Source organism: Aythya ferina, assembly GCF_964211825.1.
Source record: "Aythya ferina genome assembly, chromosome: 3".
Taxonomy (NCBI): domain Eukaryota; kingdom Metazoa; phylum Chordata; class Aves; order Anseriformes; family Anatidae; genus Aythya; species Aythya ferina.
Window position 1 is genome coordinate 97,336,570 of NC_140298.1, and position 22,937 is coordinate 97,359,506.

A 22,937-nucleotide genomic window follows, 5' to 3' on the forward strand; every position below is an offset into this window, starting at 1 on the left:
GTACACACTGGAATGGCACAAAGCTGTGCCAGGGGAGGATTAGTCTGGACGTTAGGAAAACATTCTTTATGGCAAGGGTGGTCAAACACTGTAAAAGGCTTCCTTGAGAGGTGGTTGATATCCCATGCCTATAAGTGTTCAAGAGATGTTTGGACAATGCCCTTAGTAATATGCTTTAACTTTGGGATAGCTCTGGAGAAGTCATGCAGTTGGACTAGATGATCTTTGAAAGTCTCTTCCAGCTGAAATAATCCTCCCCTCCCTTTCCCTTCCCTTCCCTCTCATTTCTCTTCTCTTATTTGAAGAGTATGTTTTCATTAGTTTTTGTTCTCTCTGTCTCCCAAGTACTGTATCATTTCAGTGATTAAAATAACTGAGAAATTGTTTGTATATTCCTCTTTAATATCAGGTAGCCTACTGCTTTTTGTAAATACAGTATCTATTTTTACTTTCAAGTACAGGTGCCAAAGAAAGTTTTGTGTGGCTTGACTTCTACCTTCTGTATGGCTGTTATTCAGGGGATGTCCTTCTAAGCCTTTCTAAGAAATAAAGTCACTTTTAGATAGATTTAACTGAAATTTATCAAGCTGTTTGGTCTTAAATGAATTAGATGTTTACTAAATGAGAATAAATTAAATTATTTGCATCAACTTCAATACCTATGTTCCACTAACTGACTAATCTGAATTAGTAATGTTTCACAAAAGGGAAATTTGTTTAGTGATAAGAGGATCACTTTTCAATAATCCTGTAAATTATTCAGAGGAATAATACTCTGAGCATTTTAACATGTATTATGGATTTGCAAAAGCATTTATCTCAACACTGTTTTTCAAATGAGTGGAAAATATCCTAAGCAACAAGCAGAAAAACATTATTAGATACACATATAAATATATATATAAACAAATATAAAGCTGGATCCATAATCTTGCAACTTTATACAAGATTAGCTCTGTATTTACAAAAAATTAAAATTATTCTCACTGTTTGATGGAAATAAAGACATAATTTTCCACATTTAGGAATCACTTCATTATATGAATAGTAAAAGCAGAGACCTTTATATCAAAAAACTTGCTATAATTACACTACTAATAGGGCTTATTTTTCCCCAGTAAATCACAGAATGGCTGAGGTTGGAAGGGACCTCTGAAGATCATCTAGTCCAACCTCCATGCCAAGCAGGATCACCTAGAGAACGTTGTGCATGATGGCGAGTTTTGAATATCTCCAGAGAAGGAGACTTCACAACCTCTCTGGGCAACCTGTTCCAGTGCTCTGTCACCCTCACAGTAAAGAAATACCCCCTCATATTCAGCCAGAATTTCCTGTGCTTCAGTTTGTGCCCATTGCCTCTTTTCCTGTCACTGGGCACAACTGAAAAGAGACCAGATCCATCTTCTCAACACCTTCCCTCAGATATTTATACACATTGATGAGATCTCCCCTCAGTGTTCTTGTTTCCAGGCTAAACAGTCCACGTTCTCTCAGCCTGTCCTCATATGACAGGTGCTTCAGTCCTTTAATAATCTTCGTATCCTTCCTCTGGATTTGCTCCAGTACTTCTATGTCCTTCTTGTACTGGGGAGCCCAGAACTGGACACAATACTCCAGGTATGGCCTCACCAGAGCAGAGAAGAGGGGGAGGATCACTTTCCTTGACCTGCTATCAACACTCTTTTAAATGCATCCCAGGATCCCATTGGCTTTCTTGGCCACGAGCACATTACTGACTTGTGGTCAGCCTGCTGTCCACCAGGACTCCCAGGTCTCTCTCTGCAGAGCTGCTCTCTAGCACATCAGCCCCCAGTCTGTACTGATGTTTGGGGTTATTCCTCCCTAGGTGCAGGACCCTGCACTCACCATTGTTGAACTTCATGAGGTTCCTCTCAGTTCTACCCTCCAGTCTGTCAAGGTCCCTCTGAATGGCAGCACAGCCCCCTGGGGTATCAGCCACTCTTCCCAGCTTTGTGTTGCAGCAAACTTGCTGAGAGAGCATTGCGTTCCATCATCTGGGTTGTTGATGAATAAATTGAAGAACAATGGACCCATTACTGTCCCCTGGGAGACACCGCTAGCTTCCAGCCTCCAACTAGATTCCACACCACTAAGCACAACCCTCTGAGCTCTGCCATCCAGACAGTTTCCAATCCACCTCACCATCCACTCATCTAGGCTACGCTTCCTGAAGTGAGGTTTGAATACCAATGCAGTTTGAAGCTGGTTTGAAACCAAAAATAGTAGGGTAGCTATGAAATATAGTAAAACTTTAATGTTCCTATCAGGTGAAAAATATTTGTTGGTGAATGCCACGAGTAAATATGGATTTATGTTTATAGAACACAGCAAAAAATTGCATTTTCATTCTGTAAAAATGCATATTAGGTATAAAAATATGCAGAGGTAATCATGTTTCACAGTAAATTGGGAGCTTTAAGTGAGTTTGAATATATGTTTAAAATGAAAATCTAAATTCTACTCAAAGATAAATGAGTATAAATATACTGTTTCTTGTTTTTTTTTTTTTTTTTTTTTTTTAATCAGTGTTAAAAGAGCAATTTCTTCTCCTATACTCTATCAAAACAAACAATAAAAGTAAAAATCAAGTTTTATGATAATGTCATGATATATACTAGAGTAACTAAAAGCAGAACATGCCCTCTTTGTACTTAAACTAGGACTAAATAGAATGAAAATTCCTAGGGAGATATCTAGATAGCTTAAAACAAAATATATGGTCTCTTCTATCATGACCAGAGGCACGGCATGACTAGATCAAATTAACCATAGATAGGCATGTATATATATCTGCATTTGAACAAAATTAATTCTGTATTCCTTTTTTTTTTTTATTTATTTGCTAAATGACTAAAATGACTAAACAACCCACTCTACAATTAAAGTAACATCTGCACTCCCACATACCAATAGTTATATTTTGTATTAATTAACAAGGCTGTCACTGGCATGCAGGTCAGACAAGGGAAAGCAAGAGATTAAGTAGTTTATATCAATACTTCTGAGCAAAGGGAGCAGAACCCAAATACCCTGAATAATAACCTAAGTCAATACCTAAACATGCAAACATTCCTTTTAAGCCTATATTCCTGTAAAATGAGAGTTTTATATATGTCTATATGATACTTTCCTGTCTATCTCCATAAGTTTTTAACCTGTTGGTTCATTCAACAAAATATACGATAACAGTATTAAAGATCCCTCTCCTTCAAGGAAATAGAGGCCTTGCAGAGACATTTTTTTCAAATTAGAGGGCTTGGGCAATTATCAGTTGTATTAAATTTGACAACAGCAAGTGCCAGATTCTGCACCTGGGATGGGGCAACCCTGGATAGACTGCAGAATGAGAGGCTCAAGAGCAGCCCTGCAGAAAGAGTTTTTTGGTTAACAGCAAGTTGAACATGAGTCAACAGCGTGCTGTGTCAGCCAAAAGGAACAACTATGCCCTTGCTTGCATTAGGTACATCATTGCTAGCCAGGTGAGGGAAGTGACTGTCCCACTCTGCTCTGGTGTGCTCTCACTGCGTATAGTACTGCATGTAGTTTTGGATGCCACAATATAGGAAGGACATAAAACTATTAGAGAGCATACAAAGGTGGGCTACAAAGATGGAGAGAGGGCAAGACACATGAGGTGTGGTTGAGGTTGCTTAGTTGGTTTGGCTTAAAGAAAAGGAGACTGAAGGGTGACCTCATTGTGGTCTACAGTTTTCTCACAAGGGGGAGTAGAGAAGGACGTGCAGATCTCCTCTCTCTGGTGTTATGTCATCGCATGGATCCTTGCATGAAAGACTCCTGTCACCAGTGACAGTCTCCTGTTTGACAGATTTAATCCTCATGTGAGTGTTTACCTGGTGCAAAAATACCAGTAAATTAAGTTTTGTTTTGTTCTTAAATAACATTCTCTTCATAAGTGTCTGTGTGCCTGTGCAGTATGATTCTAACTCTCCAGACAAAATCTCTTTTTGCTAGATCAAATGACATTTTAAAATATTAAGCAAAAACATATGAATTATAGAAGAATAATTAGAAGAATAATTATATGAAGGTCTAAAATGATTTAAGATTTTTTTTTTCCACAAATCATATGTATAATGATTTTAGTTTGATACACTGTGGTGGGTTAAAGATGGCTAAGGGCAAAACTCCCACCCAGGCGCTCTTTCACACCCCCTCATCAACAGGACAGGGAGAGAAAAGATGGAAAAAGCTCATAGGTTGAGATGAAGACGGGGAGGGAGATCAATTGCCATCATGAGTAAGTTTATTAATTTATTGCCAATTAAAAATACAGTAGGATGGTAAGAAATGATGACAAAAGAAATTAAAGCAATACCCTTTACCCTACTCATTCTTCCCAGGCTCAATTTCACTTCTTTCATCCTGATTCCTCCACATTCCTCTGTTGGTTTTACCTTGCCTGAACTCCACCACAACTGTTCTCTCACTCCCCCTCCTCAGAAGAGGAGGGGAAGAAGAACAGAAAAAAAAAAATCACATGTTGAAATAAGGATAATTTAATTAAAGGAAAAAATAATTATTAAGGTAAAATTATTATTATTAAGGGAAAATTAAATAATTTAAATAAAGAGAAAAGGAAAGGGGGAGAAAATAATACAAAAACAACAAAAAAAAGCAAAGGCCATGTGGAAGCACAAAGAGAGAGGAAATAAATTACTCTCTACTTCCTACCAACGAGCGATGCTTGGCCATGTCCTTGGAGCAGGGCCTCAATGCATGTAGCTGTTGTTCGGGAGGACAGACATTTTCACAATGAGAGCCCATCCCTCCCCTCTCCTTCCTTTTTCCACCTTTTATTGCTAAGTGTGACATCATATGGTGTGGAATATCCCTTTGGTTGGTTTAGGTCAGCTGCGCTGGAGGTGTCCCCTCCCTACCTCTTGCCCACCCCCAGCCTGCTGGCTCTCTGTGGGTGTTGGAGGGAGGCCTGATGTGGTGCCAGTATTGCTCAGCACTATCACAACACTGGTGTGATACCAGTACTGTTTTAGCTACAAGTGCAGAGCACAGCACTGTATGGGCTGCTGCAGGGAAAGTTAACTCCATCCCAGACAGACCCAATACAATTCCCCCACCAAGCAGTGCAAGGAAGATGGGGAATGGGGGATGTGGTCACTCTGTAGTGGTTTCTTTTTGCTGTATCCTCCTCCTTACACTTTTACCCTGTTCTCTATCGGTGATATCGGTTCCAGTGCCTGGAACATTTCCTCCCCCGCTTCTTTTATCTGTGTTCACAGGATTGACACTCTCCCCTGCCAAGTTGTGCAGCATTTTGACCTTTCTTATATCTGAGGTTCCACCACTTTGGCTGCTGGACCCAGCAATGCCCTGAGGTGGGGCCACTGAAGCTGGCTGGAATTGGCTGTATCTGGCATGGGGCAGCCCCAGTCTCTTCTCACAGAGGTTGCCCCTGCAGCCCCCACCTGCCAACACTTTGTCACCTGCATTCAGTATGCTAAAAATCATTGGAATTTCTTTATTGTCAAATGTAGTACAATTTTGAAATAGTACATAAAAGTTTGCAAATGTGCCATCTACATTTTATTTACATCCTCCTCAGCTCACCTTGCCTTCAGAAGTCCTTTCAGTTAATAGACAATGTAGACCAAAAAAAAAAAGATACCTCATGGATACCATTGAGCTTTGGCCCATACCCCATCACCTCAGCCCTCTGAAGTGTTGCCTAATGTCTACTTCAATTCTTCCTCATTAGATAATAATAATAATAATAATAATAAAATGTTACATTTCAGAGAGAGAACAAGAACAAGCATTGCAAATTACCTAAAGAGATGTTTTCCCCAGAAATTTTGTCTGTTTGCTTTGGTCCTCCACTTTCCACTTGGGGCGGGAGCAAAGAGCAAAGTAAGAAGTTGAAACTCGGTTTAGTGGGAGAAGATGGTGAAATAATGTTATGAAAAGGTTTGGATTCCTCTGAGGCTCTATGTGAGGACTCTGTAAGCCAGCTGTTCTGCAAAAGTGGAAACTGAAAATTATAAAGGCAGCATACTTTTGCTAGCATTTAATTTATAAGGATCACTTTAATTGGAAATTTAACAGAAGAGTTCATAATAATTTGATGCTGCCAAATAATATCTTGATTGCAATTCAATTAATGTAACTTCAGAAAATTAAAGGATAGCTTTAGAGCATTCTTTTGATTCCTCATGTATTGATGTTCAGTTAGGTTACTGATCATCACAAACATTCACTACAGTTTTATTAAATAGCTTATTTATTTATTTATACTGATGAATGAATTAGCTACAATCCAAATGATAATTCAAACAGCTCTAACCATTTAAAAGGATATAAATTGTTTTATTAATTCACAAAGACAGGACATTGAAAATAAGGTTCAATTCTTCCACACATGGTGGAGTACTGTGGTGTTATGGTGCCTACTATTATTGTATTTTATGTTGTGTGGTATTTTGATGCTATAATCTCAATTTTTATATGTAGTTATATCTCTTTATCTTACAATATATATATATACATATATTAATTTCTGTAAGAGATTCTGTAAGAAATGTTGCCACCTCCCTGCAGGATACGCTGGAGCAGGAAGCAGCTTTTCCAGAGTTGATTGTTGTGTGCATTTTTTTATAGTTGTTTTTCAAGAAGCTCTCTATGTTTTGTGACAAAATGAATTTACTTGATCTTAAGTTCTTGTCAGATCTGTTTTATCAGAACATCACCTTCTCTCTAGCTTTGGGAAACACAGGAAGAAGCTTCCTATGTTTCTTACTTCATCCTGTTGAAGTAAATACATGTAAATAGCTGTACTGTGCACTTCTTTTACAAAATAACACATTGCAAAGAAACAAATAGGATTTATGAAAATATTTCAGTTGTTTAGAAGTATTTTGATATACTCACTGCTTATTTTATATCATATCAAATATGAATGTTAAATAGACTGGAAAACAAATATATTTTCCTTCAACTTTGGAGACTGAATCTAATAAAATTTTAACTAATGAAAAGACTTTGGATCAGATTCTGATAAAAAACAACCCCATTAATAACTACAAGTACAATGAGAATTAGGATCTAGTTTTCCCTATTTTCTTCAAATTGCCCTGTTTGACTGAGTGTTTAGCTAAAATTCAGTTTTCACTAGGAAGAAAGAATAAGTAATAACAGCTGAGTATATGAGGCAGTTCTGTTTATTGACAAAGAATTGATCTCTGTTCTCCAGTACTCTCACCTCCCTTTTTTTGGTACTTTCCTGTTCCCTTCAAGCCTCCAGCTTGAAGGAGTCAACTGGTCAAGTGGCAGCTATGGATGATTCAGAGGCAAACATTTGTTATAGATTGTGGTGGATTGACCTTGGCCAGGAGGCAAACACTCACCCTGCCTTTCACTCACCATCCTCTCCTTGTGGAAGAAAAATAGAAGGAAGGTGAAAAGACTCATGGACCAAGAAAATGATAATTTCATAACAAAAGCAAAATCTGTTTTCACAAACAAAACAAAAAGAGAAATTAATTCATTACCTCCCATCAGCAGTCCAGCCACTTCCTGGGAAATGGGCCCTCATCACACACAGCAGTTGCTTGGGAAGACAGACAACATAACCATGTATGTTCCCACTTCCTCCTTCATTCCCTGAGTTTTTATTTGAGTTTGATGTTATATGTTATATTGAATATTCCTTTGGTCAGTTTGGGTACACTGTCTTGGCTATGGCCACTTCCCTCCTCTTACTGACCCCAGCCTACTGATTTTGGGGGCTGGACGAGACAAAGAGAAGATCTTGGAACAGTGCTAGCTCTGTTCATCAATAGCCAAAACAGTGATGTATTATTATCAATACTATTAGTATTTTAGTAAAAAATGCAAAACATACCACCGTGCAGGCTAATATGAAGAAAGTTAGCTCATCCCAACCAGACCCAGTACACATGAATGCAATAAGCAATATATATTGATAAAATATTGATAAATTGCTTGATAAGAAAGTACATTGGCAGCTGGCTGCTGTCTTGTGGCATAGATAAGAGGTTGAGTTATAACTGATTTTTCCTGTCTATGGACACAGATTCAGATCTTCACCTTGTGTCCAGCTCCTGGTTTTCATAATATTCTTAGAAATCTTTGAGCCCTTGTCTGAAATTACTGAATTGGCATAAAATTTGATTTGATCGGAGATGCTAAGATGAAAGTCAAACATATCCCTCAACAGAGAAGTCTGGCTTTTGGGAGTTCCAGGCAGCTCTTCTTTCTCTTCTAAAATTTTCAGTTATGTGTTAAAATTGACCACAGAAAACAAAGCAAACAACTATATGATTAAGCTTATTGATGGTACAAAAAGAAAAATAAGAGCGGTACACAAGACAAAAGAAAGTGCTGCAGATATTCCAAGTTCTCTGCTTTTCTCCTTATGCTAGAACACCAAGGCACAACCCCATAATCTCTGATATCATGCTATCCAAGCTAATACACAAGTTCTCTCTGCTCTTCTGAAACAAAGAACAAGGTAAAAGTTTGAGCACTTAGGAATGCAAACCAATAGGCATGGAGACGACCTCCTGGGTTTTTAATCCTGTCTTGTGAAATTTCAAATGCAAAATAAAGAAGCTTTTTGTAAAGTATCTGAAGCTTTTCTAAGTATCTGAAAGTTGTCTGTATGGATAAATTAGATCATAGAATCATAGAATGGCTTGGTTTGGAAGGGACCTCAAAGATCATCTAGTTCCAACCCATGGGCCACCCACTAGATCAGGTTGCCCAGGGCCTTGTCCAACCTGTTCTTGAACACCTCCAGAGATGGGGCATCCACAGTTATTCTGGGCAGAACTCGTATAAATATATCATATAAAACACCATATTAAGTCTCTGTGTCTGTCTATTGACTATAGAGGGGTCAAGATTAAGTTGCTCAGAACTTTGCATTTAACTTTATGATATTTAAAATTGGGTAAAATGAATATACCTTAAGAGATGAGTGTGGAAGAGCCCATAAAACAATTATATAACAGCAAAATACTTAGAAAATCTCACTATCTTAAATAAAGTTAAAATATAAAAGACCATGAAACCCCATAAGTCTCTACTGACATATAGAAAGAAGAAAGATCAAGGTTGATCTAGGTTCATTAAAGAATTTATGAAATTAAATTCTTTGTGGTTTTATGTAAAGATAGAGGCACTAAAACACAGTTTCACAAAAGATTGTTGTTGCCAGTTACCCATTAAAGGGTAAGGTAGTTTGGCAGGACCTAAAGCCCCTTGTGTTCCAGCTTGTCCTCAGATATCAGAGAGGCTGGGGGCATCTGGACTTAGATTCTGAGTGATGCCCAATTCAGCACTAGAAGTCCAGTCTCATTCAATATATTAAATTATCATTATCACAGATGCACAAATAGCACAATATTGCAGATCTATAAGTCCAGTCACATTAATCATGATCATGAATGCACAAATAGCACAATACACTTTCAATCTAGCAAATGACTGGTGAAGCTTATTGAAGCAACAAGAGTACAGATTCTTTTGGATTACTACTGATAAATACACTGTCTGAAAAGCACGTTCAAATACCAAGAATATGACAAACACAACCAACTACACATGTGCAAACTTATGAAACAATTCTATAGCGAATGTTAGGTTTCCCGGGGAGGCAATCGGTATAACTGAGAGTTCGAATCTTACTCAATAGGCATCCCTACGAGGGGGAAAAAGTTCAGCCAGTCGACTGATCCCAGAAGTCAGCAGTGTCCTTTCATCTTGTCTGTGATGGGGTCTTCCCTGATAGTTTCCTCTCTTGAGCCATTTTTATACTGTTTTCTTACTTCTAGGGGAAGCTTGAGTGACTCTAGTCATACATTTATTTGTTGTGATTGGTATAACTTTTTCTTGGTTTTGTTTATAGGCATAGGCTCAGAGAAATTTAGAGCACATGCTCAGTGAGGTGGTCGGACCTTGGAGGTGGTTAGCCTTGGATGGAGGTGTGTTTTGGCATTATAATGAGATTATAATGATCAAAGTTCACCCAGAGGACATGATTTGGTTATCAGTTAGACTCAGTGATGGGCATCCAATCTATCAGTTCCATAGTATCATTATGTTCCCCATCCCTGCAGGACACAACCTGGCAGTTGTGTCCTCACTCCATCCTCCATACTATATCTCTTAGAATCAGCACACCAAGACAAAATTATTCATAGCCATTTATCGTGTGTTAATATTAATCTTAAAATTAAAGGATTTTTCCTGCCTTGATATATCCCCTCACAATGTAGTTATAAAAAGTCATTATATCGCCTCTTAACCTTCTGTGGCTAGGCTAAACAAGCAGTGCTCTCCTTAATCTCGTTTTGTAAAATAAATATTCTGTTCCTTTATTCATATCCTTTCTCTGAAACTGGTCCAATTTAAACTAATCATTCCTGAGAAAAGTGATTAAGGATGTAAACAATATTCCAGATGAGGTCTTGCTGGTGTCCTGCATAGTGGTATTTACATTCTCCTCTCTCTTAGAAGAGAGGTTCACTCAATGTCTTCTACAATAGCGTAAGCTTTGCTTCATAACTACATTACCTGACACTTCATATTCACCCCCAATAAATATACCCACTTATTTTTTTTTCCCATTTCATCATATCAGATTGAAAAAGTCCCTTTTATAGCAATTTTTTTAATTATTAATATGCCAATGAATATTGCAGTATTAAATCTCATATAATTTGTGTGATTTTTGTCCTTAAGATGATCAAATCTTCTTGATGTGGTCTCAACATACTGTTGCTTATATATTTCCCAAGCATACATAGTTTTTACCGCTATATCATTATGGTGGTTTTATCTTGCTGCGCAGCTGAACTCCACTTCAATTGATCTCTCACTCCCATTCCTTAGAATAAGAGGGGGAGAAGAAAGTATGCTGGAAAGAAAAAAAAACTCCTGTGTTGAGATAAGGACAATTTAATTAAATGGAAAAGAAAGAGGAGGGAATAAACAAGCACAGGTTGCGTGGAAGCACAGAGAGAGAGAGAGAAAAAATGAATTACTCTCTACTTCCCACCAGTGAGTGATGCTCAGCCACATCCTGGGAAGCAGGGCCTCAATAACTTTATCGGTTGTTTGGGAGGATAGACATCTTCATAATGAGACCCCTCCCTCTTTTTCCCCTTGTCCACCTTTTACTGCTGAGTGCAATATGATATGCACTCATGGTATGGAATATCCCTTTAGTTGGTTTAGGTCAGCTGCTCTGGTGATGTCCCCTCCCCACCTCTTGCCCACCCCTGCTGGCTTTTGGGGTTGGGGGAGGGGATGGAGTGAAGGAGGGGTTGTTGAAGGGAGTCTTGATGCTGTGCCATTATTACTCAGCAATAGGCAAAACACTGGTGTTACACCAGTGTTGTTCTATCTACAAGCTGCTGAAGGGAAAGTTAACTCCATCCCAGCCAGATCCAGGACAGTCATAAGCAAATGGTCACTCCCAAGGCTTACGTCTGAGACATCTTTTCTCCAGCCTGTTTAGTATAGCCAGGATTAGTCTTACCTTCTAAGAATTTTCTTTCACACCTTGTGTTAATCACTGTCATCGTGTTCAATACTATTTTCCCTTTGAGGAATCTTATCAGATGTTTAGCTTAAATCTGAACAGATTAGCTTTATTTTATTAGCCTCTCTAGGAAGTTAGTTATCTAAAAAGATATTAAGTTAGTCTGACAAAATCCATGAGATAAAACCCTTTTGTAATGCAAGTTCCATTTACATCTATGCAACTAATTAGCCCTTGTTCAAAATCTGCTATAGTGCTTTGCATTGAATTATAATCAAACTAACTACTTGGATCATGTTCTTTCTCCACTGCTTTTTATCTTGCTACTACATTTGTACCTCTCCAAATTTAGTACTACAAGATTTATGGATTATTTTTAAATGGTTTCTATGAGATTTGCAACACTATGCACTAATTCATTCAGTGGGCTTAGATAGATTTTATCAAGACCTTTAATACTTTCACACTTAGACATCAGATTTGCTTCTAACTTCCGTATTGCAATTTGTATCATGATCCTGTCATTTGCAGCAGATAATGTATATTACGCTCACACTGACCCTCCAATTAAACAAAGCAAAACACTGAGGATCGGATAAATTAGTAAATTTGGCCATTTCTAGATCATGCTTGCTGCTTTCTTATCCTGAGTATACAGCAGCCTCCTTCTTTTCTAGTTTCCCCTCTTTACATAAAGAATAATGTGTAAATCTTAATGTAAAAAAAGATCTTTATCTTTTAGTTACCTGTGCTGGTAGTGCTCTTTAACCTCTGAAACATTGCATTTTTTTTTCTTCTGCATTTTTTACTTTTTCCTTGTTCTTTTTTTCTCTGTTCCTATTAAATCCTTTTTCACATGATTATTTATATTGAAAAGCTCTTTCATACAAATATTTAGTTTGCTCTTTTTTTGTGTTTTGCTCTAGTTGTGTTGGCACATTTTACTAAAGGGTTCCTCCAGGTCTTTTTCTGAATTCAAATCTTTAATTTTATCAAACCAATCAGCCTAATAAATTTGTTTGCCAGCATCCTAACGTTTATCTTTCTAAAATCCCAAGGATTATTTCTAGACTTATTTCTGTCTATCTTGCTATTAACATAAGCTGAATCTGTTTATTGTTGCTGAATCATATTTAACTTTCTGCGGGGATGCTGTTCTTATGAACAGCTTCATGATGGTATGGTTGTTCAGTTATAGTTTAATATTACATTGTTAACCGAGTTCCTCACTTTCTTAGTTGTGTCATTTGTACAAGTGTACAACTAGTTCCTGTCTCTCTATCACAGCCAAAATGAACAGATGGAAGTCTTGATTTTTTATTTAATTATTATTGTTTTTTAATTTCATTTGCAGTATTGGACCATTGGATCTTCTACGCCACTTAATTTTTAGCTTGCTCTAAATTGTTCATAATAGCTCTAAGTTTTCTCTAGGATCTCAGAGGATAATCCACTCCAAGAGATTTTCCCAAGGGGACTGTATCTCATTTGACTTCTACACTGTGCAAGGCTTTAACGCTTAGCTCTCTCTCAAACAACGCATGTATTTTCCATCCTCAGACCACTATGCGCCATACAGGTTAACTCATACTTTCAGTTCAGTTGCATACTAGGAAAACAACATTCCCATGGGGAGCTGGCTTTCCCAATGGAAACTTGCCTTAAATAACCAAGACAGTCTAGGGCTAATACAGATGAACTTTTGCATTCATTTCTTTAAATTTTTGGTTTAAATAAAATTGTTAAAACAAAAATGCTAATCTATTTTTGGTAAAAAAATGGTGTCAGAATAGTCTTTCATTTTCTCACAACCTAAATAAAATCTCCCATATGATATTTAAAGTATAAATAAAAAGAACATTTTTATCTTACCACTTGGTAGACTAAAAAGGTAGTACAACTAAAAGTAACTGAAGGCCTCAAGCAAGAAATTCTTCAAAACAGAAAACAAAATATTTAGGTTTTCTTCAGCAGTTGCAACCACTTATGTTATGTGGGAACCACAGGGTCATGGAATCATATGATAATTCAGGTTGGAAGGGATCTTGGAAGGTCTTTGATCCAGACTTAAAAGCAATGGATCAGACTGGGTTGCTCAGGATCTTAACAAGGACAGACTTGGAAATTTCCAAGGATGCACCATATCTCAGGGTAAAATGCTCCACTGCTGGACTGCTGTCTTGGTGAAAAAGTTATTCCTTAAACCTACTTTCAACATTTTTTGTTTGTTTTTTGCTTTTGTGCATGTGTGTGGTCACTGACCTTTATCCTCACACCATGCACCTCTGTGAGGAGCTTAGCTTTGCCTCCTAAATAGCCTGACCATAGGCTATAGCCTGCTCAAAACATTTAGTATATGGCAGAAAAATTTGAAAAGGCTTACATGGCTTCATGAACTTTTATTCCAAAGTCTTGTATAACAACTTCAGTGAATTTGTACAGAGTCTTGACATGGTTATTTCACAATGATAGCTAAACTCCACCATGCTGCTCTCTTATTTGCCCTCCTCAAAGGAAGATGGGGAGAAGATAAGAAATAAGTCTCATGGGTTGAAATAAAGAGCAGTTTGATTAACTGAAAAGAAAAAAAACAAGCAAAGGCCATGTGGAAGCAAAAGGAGAAAAAAATTATTCTCTGCTTCCCATCAGCAAGAGATGTTGAGCCATGTTTTGGGATGCAGGGCCTCAATGCACATAGTGGTTGCCTGGTGTACTGGGTCTGGCTGGGATGTTAACTTTCCCTGCAGCTGCCCATACAGTGCTGTACTCTGCACTTGTAGCTGGAACAGCAGTGTTATCACACCAATATTGTGTCTACTGCTGAGCAGTGCTGGTACAGCATCAGGCCTCTCTCTAACCCTCCTAGGGGGCAGGCAAAAAGTGAGAAGAAAAACATCACCAGGGCAGCGGACCTAAACCAACCAAAGGGATATTCCATACCATATGATGTCACACTCAGCAATAAAAGGTGGAAACAGGAGGAAGAGGGGAGGGGTGGGCTCTCGTTGTGAAAACGTCAGTCCTCCTCCCAAACACTGGCTATGTGCATTGAGGCCCTGCTTCAAGGACGTAGTCAATCATCGCTCATTTGTGGGAAGTAGAGAGTAATTTCTTTCCTCTGCACTTCCACATAGCCTTCATTTGTTTTATTTGTTTGTTTTCCTCCCTTTTTTTTTTTTATTTTCCCTTTTCCTTTTTATTTCCCTTTAGTTAAATTGTTTAGTTCATAATAATCTTTCTTTAATTATTATTATTATTATTTCCCTTTAATAAAATTATCCTTATCTCAACCCGTGAGTTGTCCTTTGCTTTACTTCTCCCCCTCCTCATCTAAGGAGGAGGAGTGAGAGAGCAGTTGTGGTGTTTAGCTGCCCAGCATGATAAAACCACCACACCTGGAAAAGACAGACACTTGAATAATGAGAGTCCATCACTTCTTCCCCTTTCCTAGCTTTTATTGCTGAGTGTGACATCATATGGCATGGAATATCATTTTTGTCAGTTTAGGTCAGCTGCCATGGTGATGTCACCTCCCCACTTCTTTCTCAACCCCAGCCTATGTACTTTTGAGGAGTGGAGGGAGGGTATTTGGAAAGACAGCCTTGATGCTGTCTATTGCCAGCACTGTTCAGCAGTAAATAAAACATCAGTGTGATACCAGTGATGTTCTAGCTACAAGTGCAGAGCAGAGCACTGCATGGGGTGCTGTGCGGAAAGTTAACTCCACCCCAGCCAGACCCAGTACACTTCAACAAATATCTGTTTACAGTTAAATCATGTTTTTATTATCTCACATTCTGCATTAAATTTAAACAAAATCCCTAACTTCAGAAGTTGCCTACTCATTTTTTTCCTATCAGTGTAATGGTTTAGGCTGGTAGGTAGGTAAGCACCATACAGCCATGTGTTCACTCATTCATGTGGGTTGGGGGAGGGTATTAAAAAAATAAAAGTAAAACCAGTGGGTTGAGATGGTAATTTGACAGAAAAGAAGGGGAAATTAATAATAGTAATATACAAAATGTATAATAAAATTGCCTACCACCCACTGAGCAATGACCAGCCAGTCCCTGAGAATTGACTACACCTCTGCACAACTCTCCCCAGTTTTTATTATTCCAAATGATGTCATAAGGTATAGAATATCCCTTTTTCAGTTGGGGTCAGCTGCCCTGGTTCTGTTCCCTCCCTGCTTCTTGTGCAACCCCAGACTCCTTACTGGAAAGGCAGTATGAGAAGCTGAAAAGTCCTCGCTTCTGTGTAAGCACTGCTCTGCAACAACTAAAACAACAGTGTGTAATCAGCAATTTTATTTTTATTTTTTTCTTCTAAATCTAAACCACAACATCATACCAGACAATATAAAGAAAAGTAGCACTATCTCAGCCCAAACAAGGATAACCAGTTAGGATGGGAGCAAGTGCAGTGGCACCTCATAACATGAGTCCTGGAAACCAGGTTTGCAAGTCCTTGAAAAGTCACTGCATAACACCAAGGAATTCAGAATAGTTTTATGTTTTAGGTAGTAACTTATTGGCATGCTTGGTTTCCTTTATAAGTATAATTTTCTCCAACACCTAGAACAAGAATTTATTAAAGTATTTTAAATGCTCAGTATTCAGTAAGGCTTTCATTTGGCAATACCTCTTATTTCATTTTCCTTTAGCTGTTAAGAGATTTTATAAAGAAAACTTCTTGTTTGACAGTCTTTTAGATGGTAATAAAGATGGTAATAACTTGCCTTTCTGTGAAAATGAGAAAATGTTACAGTAGAAAATATTAGACTATAGGTCTTGAAAGGTCATCTAGTTCCTGCCCTGAGGCAGAATCAGCTCTTCCCAATGGTAAGCTGAGAAGGTCAAAAGCTGTTTTTATTGCTGTCCTGGTTGAATTCAGATCTTCTTATGCTCAAGATGAAATAAGACAAATTACACAGAAGTCTGCAGAAAAGAACAGCATGCACAACAGGCAGTTTGAGCTGCTCCTCTAAGACCCTCCAAACTCACAGAAACATCAGACTGTATAAGAGACTGCTTTTTAGCTGCTCTTTCCCTGTGGCTCACAGCAACTCTGTGATAAAGATAGTCTTGCTTCACTAAACTGGTTTTCTTTATCAAAGGTAAAAAATATACAGAAACAGAAAGGTAGAAAACAATAAAGTAGAGAAAGAAAGCACATAAAAATGTTTGTAACAACATGAAGCCAATTTTTATGCTCTAAATTATGTCCAAGATCTTGCCAAAGCCAGTGAAGACAGCAATATATGTATTAATAGTATGCCTTTGCTTTTATTCAGGATGTTTGTGAGACCAAGGATGCTGAAGATCAAATAACTGAGATGATTGAGTGAGTGGAGAGTGAAAGGACTGAGGTGAGCTGCCAGCTTTCCCCATGAAGACACTTTTTAAAGACTTCATAAAAGAGCAAGAGATGAAAAAGCTCTGCATCTTGGTATTTTATTGAAAGTGCATTCTGGGGAAATTTTTAACATATCACTTTTAGGTACACTGATTTTTGCTCCCCTATTTTTCAGATTTATGATAATATTTCAGTTTAGCCATTTTTTAATCAGATTTTTTTTTCTACTATTATTTTCTATTTCTGTTTTCTTTGACTATTACAATTTCTTGTAAAAAGCAAAGTTATACTTTCATTACTGTGATCTTTGTACTTTTCATTTTAAAGTTACTTTTATGAACATCAACAAGAATATTCAGAACTGTGGTGAAAAAAATAGACTTTATTATTGTTAACTAAAACAGATGATATAAAGGCTTAGCTTGAGATATAAAACTCAAAGTATCAATGACAAATTGAAGTAAGAGCAAATGGAGAAACGCTGTATGTATTCAGTAAATTGTGCGAAGCAGTGTATAAAAACCGTCACATGCTTAAAGCTTCATCTAAGGTTTCCTTTTTGAAAATGATGTCTTACTGCAAAATTTTAATGTGAGAGAAACAGCAGTCTTTATTTATCCTCATGAGTATATACAAAATCACTAACAATGTAGACAATCACATACTTAAAGAGATAAACATCATTGATAAATTGCAAGACAAATCATAATCCCTTTCATTACCTTGTTTCTTTAAATGTGTCAATAACTGCTATTAAATAAACCTTAATGCAGTCTTAAAGTTAGGAGACAGCAGTAGATGTGGTCTCTCATAAATATGTCCAAGGTGTCATTAATCATATTACTGTGTGTCTTCTCTAGATGTTGATCCCCATCACCTGATCTACTTAAAAAGGTGTAATACAGTCATCACACATGCCACTATTAGTATTTTAGTATTAAACTGTTCTAGGACATTTTGAACTCACCACTGACTAGGGTGATAGAACCCAGCTCTAGAGGGGAGAACTGACAGTGGTATTTAGTTTCTGCTGCTACCAGAATGTTTAGAGTATAGAGTAATAACATCCAATTAGAAAGCAAGAGGAAAATCATGCAGAATTAAATTCCTGATATTGAAAAATTGTTTTACTATTTTCAGATAGAACAGAATATTTTATTACTAGAATTACTGACTTTGCAATACATACTGAATAGCAACTCAATGTTAACAAGGTTAATGTTAAATCTCAGATACATAAAATGAGGATTAAAAGATAAAAACATGGTTGGTAGGGTTGTTGTCATGATTTTTGTGGTATCATAAATGTGTTGTTTCTACGCTTTTCCATTTCCTCCTAAAGCATGAAGTATATAATCAAGGAAAATCCAGTGTATGCAATGGTGTGAGCTAAAGAGCTACAGAAAACTGTTCATGGAAGAGATGTCTTTGATTAGGACAGCCCCCAAAATAATTTATTATTCTTTTTACACATTTTACATATTACATAATTCCTTTCTCAAGTTTTAGATTTGAGAATTTCCCCTTCCAGATTACCACAAGGATAATGAGAGACAAACACCAAGTAGGTTTCCTCCTCTTATCTATCAGTCCAATATATATATCCAGACTATATATAGTCCAATGCAAGAACTTATCCCAGTGTGTGGTGACATGATCTGAGAGGCAACCAATGCTCAAAGTTTGCTTCAAAACAAACAAACCAGCCAAAGAAAAACACAAGTCACTAATCTTTCACATAGTCAAGGAAAATGCTGAAAAGATTCACAAATAGTAATTTTAAAATTAGCTGTCCCCCAAAAACCCTGAATGGAAAAATCTGTAAGAGACCTCTGGCCCACTAGTGTTAACAGAAGAAAGGAAGCTATTGAGTCAATACTCAAAAATAATATAAAAACAAAACAAACAAAACAAAAGGCTCTGACCTACTAGCTAGAAGTTGACTAATTTGAATTAAATCCTTATGGAAATAAAGGGAAATTGATAAAGAATTAAATAAATAATTAAAGGAAGAGTTTCATTTGAATGTTTTATAGATCTTGTCAAACATACTTGTTTTCATTGTATGACAAAATTAAAAATTGGTTACTGAAAAGATATAATGCACTTAAGCTTTCAGAATACATTCAATCTTATCTTTACATGTTATCGTGATTAAGAATTATTTTAAGTATCAATGAAGAACATGTTCAAAGAGTTTTCAAATTCGATAGTGTACAGTTCACGTAATGCCCTACCGTTTCTGATAGCGTCTCACTAATATTGATGATTAAAATTATTATTGATATTATCTTACTATTATTGATGACTAATATACCTGATAAAGTTCAGCTGTGGTATCAATTATTTGACATAAATATTACAAATATCTGATGATGCTTTCAGAAAATATAGGTATTATTGGAAAAATAAAAGGTAAAGGACAGCCAAAATGTATTAACTGCCCAGTGGCTCAGCCATAGATTGTGGGCACTGCTAAATGAGGTGGGTGCCTTCGTGACAGCAGATACAGAGAAGGCAGTTAATGAATGCCTTCTTTGCTTCTGTCTTCACTACTAAGACTAGCCCCCATTACCAAGCCTGGAAACGAGAGAGAAAACCTGGAGAAAGGAAGACTTTTCCCTGGTTGAGAAGTGTTGGGTTTGAGGTTATTTAGGAAAGCTAGACACCCACAAATCTATGGGCCCCAATGGAATGCACCTGAGGGTGCTGAGGTTTATTTTTTATTTTATATTTTTCACTGCTATGAATGCTTAAATGTCTTTATTTCTGCTTTCTAGGTGTGCAAGAGATCTCACTGTGAAATGCCAGCTCTCTGGCTATGTAAATGCCTATGTTTCTTCCTACTTTTATGTAATATAGAGCCTTAACTTGTTTAAAATGCTTTGGGCTAAGGTGCTTGCATCTGGAGTGTTCAGTAGCTCAGTTGTACCAGGCAGATGAGATGTTCTGTCTGTGCAAAGCAGGCACAAGGGAAACATTTCAAAAAGGTTTGCTACATAGTCCTTCAAGCCTGTTTTCAAAAGCAGTTTGCACTTCTTCAGTGCTTGTTGTCACATCCCTACCGGAACACAAAATGCCTGTGGGAACTGTGTGAAAATATGGAGCTCTTGTTCCTTTACAAACATAGCTATTCATATAAAATTAAGTCCATGGAGCGTTACTATGTACAGTAGTCAACAGTTTAGCCACAATAGTCAAACAGACTCTGTATGCATCCTTCTATTAGCCAAGGATTTGTATTTGTTTTGGAATAAGACTTGGTTAAGGTTCACGTTCCCTAAGCATGCATTCAGAACAAGTCAGGATCTCAAGCATATCACCAAGAGAAGTTCAAAGACAGGGTACTTCAATCAGCCTAAGATGCGGCAGAAGGTCAGCCACAGACAATGCCAAGCATGTTACAGCTCAGCCCACAATCTCTATTCCAGGGAAGGTTTTTCTTAAACCTGTTGGAGAGAATAGAACTACAACAAGGTTCAAAACAACAAATTATATATATAGATAGATCATGGGGTATGATACATAAATCCCTGCTTTCAAGCTTTCTTATACCATAATGAAGATATGGTACCACCAAGACCTTCCTAACCATCATCAAACATGCCCTGTCAAAGAAAAAAAAAAAAGTTCTAAGCTAAAATAAACAAAAATCCCTCTCACTGTTAATTTTCTTGACCAAATACCAGCTATTCCTCTCACCTGAAATATGAGTTAACAAGTTAACTTGAGTTACAGGGGCAATTTGACCAACTACTCAGTACACAGGGGATACATAATGCAGAACTTATGTGAAGAACCATGGAATGAAGATGAATAATGAGGAGGAAGGAGGAAAAAATAGAAAAGTGGAAAAGAATTATTAAGAGGATAATATATTCTGAACTGTAGCTTCATTCCAATTTATCATTCAGAAATTCTTTTGGCATAAGGGTATACAACTCCTCCCTTACTACCTGGAAGAAATTAACACAGACTTTGTGGATATTCTGTTTATCTGGATAGCAGCGTAGGACATATCTAAGGCAAATTAACTTTATTTTTTTATTAAATTACATAGAGGTAAAAAAGTAAGTATTTTAATTGTCACATGCACTGAAGGGAGAACAAAATCAAAATTTCAATGTGGTGAATAATATGCTTCCATTAACTATTTTTATAGGAAATTTAGAGATACGTACATATATATATACACATATATAGGGAATTGGAGATTTATATTTTTATAATGTTTTTTTGGACAGAATTTCTCCATATTAAGCAGTGAATTCTACAATGCAAATTGAGAATTTTAGAACACTGTATCCCACACTGCCTTTCACTATAGTATGTAGTGCAACCTAAAATAAAAAGCTTGCTGATTTCAGAGGAAAAAAAAAAAAAAAGAAAAAAAAAAGGCTCTAATCACCAGCAAATTACGGTTTCACACATAAAATAAACAATAAGAAAGAACCACAGACTTGGTGCTAGATGCAGTGGATGAAAATCCACTTTGTATGCCATACAGGGCATCCTGGATGGTCATAAATGTCTTTTTCTATCCAAAACTCTATGTGCAAAAATAAAGATAGCTCATTAACTGAATACACTGACATTTCCAGACAGAACAATATACATGTGACAATGCTTATTACGTTAGGCCAGGACACAGATCACCTCTTTATTTACTCTGTGAAACAGGATTTTCAGAAATTTTTCCTTTTTCAAACATTACAGTGGTGAATGTGAGTGATATGAAAACAAGGTGAAAAACTTTCAAAGGTTATGGATCTAAACATAAGTAGATATTCCATTAAATAGACATGAATACATATTCCTTTTTTTATATATATATATTTTTTTTTTTTTGGGGGGGGGGTGGAAATTTTCAACTGCTTACATTGTACTTAAATAAAACTGTAAGTCTACATCTCTTCTCTTGCATTACAGATTATCTACTCTAATCCCCCTGCTCCTCCTAGATTTTTCATCTTTCACAAAGAGAAAAATCTTTTATATTAAATTTTCCTGTTTCCTCTGTCAGGTGTGTCCTGACACCAGGATATCTTCATCAAATGCTCCTCAGACAATTCTGTTTCATGACCACATTCCTGGGGTCCAGAAGTGGAAAACCAGTTTGCCTGCAGCAGGAACCATCTCCCTGTATATCCCATTAAAACAATTAATCAAACTTGAATGATTTTTCCATGCTAGAATGCAGGAATTTCTCCCATCATCTTTTGTGGTTCAGAAAGAAAGAAAAACACACAAGGTGTGACAGTCATACATTCTGAACACCTAATAAACACAAACCACAGCAGGACATAAACATCAAATCATCATCAAAACAGCTTACATTTGTGACTTGCATTTCATCCTCAAAGATGTATTCTTCTACTACCAGACAGGTGCTATTAAACACTGCCACCACCAGAGCAACATGCAGGCTACATGGATAACTGTCCTAACTGAAACCAGGACACAGCCTCTGAGCCATACAGACATATCTCTGATGGAGTCCATCGTGAAAAGGGGGAGGGAAATCTTTGAGAAGATGTCCTCAGGAAAAGGACATAACATCAACACTGAAGGTTAGCCTTACCACTTAGATCTGATTTCTTGCACTAGTTCAATGCACTCAATCTCTGATGAGACAAGGTGCAACCACACTCATATCAGGGCAGCCCCCAGGCTGCCCAGGAAGGGAATGTGGTGTTCTTATCAATGCAAAACAAGCTTTCCAGCTTTCTCCATTTTGTCTTTTGTATTATGGAGGAGTGCCTGATGCCTCTTAAATACTTTTTGAACAAAACACAACAGAATGTCTTATGTTTTGAGAAGATAATTTTTGATGAAGACAACCCAAATCACAAATATGATATCAAAAATATGGGTAACATTCATCAATTATGAAAAAGTGCTATCTTCATTTTCTCATTTGGTGAAGATAGTTTGGACTTGGCAAAGTGTTACTTTGGTCAACTCTTTAACATATTTGTTAACTGTTTAACATATTTGGTTAACCGGTTAACTTTTA